Below are 2160 nucleotides of genomic sequence, written 5' to 3'. Positions count from 1 at the left end.
CCCCCCCGCCCCAGGGCTGCTGGGAGACCGGGACACCCAAAAATCGCCCCCCACCCCACTCCCCAATCCCACCTGCCCGTGCTGCCCAGCTCCGTGCCTCACCGTCATAGGGAATTTGCAATGATTTTCTTGAATGTAACGTCTCCGTGTGGCTTTTATTTCCCAGCCCTGCACAGTCTCACCCATTGCGGGTCTTCTTCCACGCACCTGTATTGCACAGAGCACCCACAGCGGGGGGGTGGGGGTAGTGCCCACCCAGACCCACTGTCAGTGCTGGGACTCCTCCCCCCAGGGGGAATGAAGTCGTGCTCCTGGCCTGGGGCTTTCCCATGGCAGCAGCTCCTCCACCTTGTGCCACAGCTGCCATCCCAAAGGTGCACCAGCACCTGCTGCACTTCAGGGTTCTTTGCTGAGTTTGCTTTTGCAGACAGCTCCCACATCTCTGCTGGGAGGGAAAATGGGGATAAATCAAAGCTGCCCCCCAACCCGGGGTGCTGAGCCCAGCTCAGCACAGCAGCCAGAAGTGGTACTGCAAGGTGTCAGGCATCACACCGAGCTTTGAGGGGGGCTGCACCCATAATCCTGCACCACTCAATGGGGAGGAGCTGGGAGCATCCCCATCCCTGCTCCCACAGAGCTGCCCTCTCTGGGTCCCATAGTCCCAACCCTCATCCTGCAGGATGCTCAGGGAGGCTCCCACAGGACCCACACACCATACCCTCATCCCCAGAGGAGTTCAGTAAACTTGCCTGGCCCCTCTGTGAATGCCACTGTGCGCTCATGCTGAGCGCAGTCACGGCAGCAAAGTGCCCCCGTGGCACCCGCACTGCTGCTCAGCTCCTGTGCTCCCACCCCCCCGCTCCTCTGTCAGCTCCCCCCAGGGCTGAACCAGCTAAGGGAGCTGCAGGGAAGAGGCAGCCCTGCTTCCCACCGGGCTCATTACCGAGCTGATACCCAGCGGCTGAAGTCACTGGTGATCCCTGATCCTCTTCCAGCTTCCCAGTACCCCCAGTGCTCTGGCTGGGCCACCAGCATGTCAGTAGGAAGCAGCAAGAGGAGCAGACGTCTTAGCAGTCTGTGCCTGGCCCTGGTTGAGTTGGTTCGAGGTGGAAGGTCACCTCCATGGTGCTCCTGGGGCTACACCTCGAGCATGCTCTGGTGCTGGGTGGAGGCACAGAAGGGGCTCAGGGAAGATAAGAGAAGCCAGAGGGACAAACAGAGGCGACAGGACAGGATAGAGGCATTGACACCCACGGGTGCTGACAGCCCTGGTGCCCCCTGCAGCCCCGGAGGGACCCGAAGCCCATCCCAAGGAAGGAAACGGAGGCAGAGAAGAGACTTGGTAAGAACAGACTTTTAATCGGACTCCATTACAGCCATTACAGGGCTTTTCTCACCTGCTGAGGAGTCCGGCCAGCACGGCATGGCACGGCACGCGTGGTAAATACACCGGCTACAAGGATACATGGGACAAGTTTCTACCAGATCTGTGCTTGTACCTGTACAGGAGGGCTTGGCCAGCGTTGTGCTTACCCACAGCGGAGCAGCCCGTGCGCTGCGGGGGCTCTGCCCGGATGGGGCCGTGTCCCTGGGGTTGGCTGAGCCACCGGGGCACCTGCACCCCGCTCCTGCTGGTGAGAGCCGGGGCAGAGGGATGAGGGAGGCAGTGGGAGCAGCTCCAGGAGGAGCTGGGGTGCAGGGTGAGCTGCTGGGGGCTGGGGGGGGGCAGGAGGGGAAGCCCTTCTCCCTAGTGTGGCTTCTGATCCAACCCTGCTCTGAGCAGTGGGATCCGGGCTGGGAAGCAAGGGGAGAGCGTGGAGGGGTGGGGGAAAGGGGTGGGGGGGCAGGAGTAAGGGCAGCATCCCCCCCTCCTGCTCCGACCGAAACTGGAAAGTGCCTGTGCTCACAGCTAGCAGCTATTCCCTGTGCCTCTGCGGGGAGAAAACAAACTGAAAGTGATCACCAGGGCTAAAAGTCACCGGGGACCGACCCCGAGAAGGTGCACGGGGCGGGGGGGGGGGGAAGCCTGGGGGGACCCCCCCCAGCAGGCTCCCAAAGTGACCGAGTACAGCGAGAAGTGACCCCCCCAACGCGCACACCCCACGCACGGCATCGACGGACGAACACACGCACACGGCGACGACACGGAGCACCCACAGC

This window comes from Numida meleagris, chromosome 25 (assembly GCF_002078875.1).
Source record: "Numida meleagris isolate 19003 breed g44 Domestic line chromosome 25, NumMel1.0, whole genome shotgun sequence".
NCBI classification, from domain to species: domain Eukaryota; kingdom Metazoa; phylum Chordata; class Aves; order Galliformes; family Numididae; genus Numida; species Numida meleagris.
Note: the sequence above shows the minus strand (reverse complement) of the source record.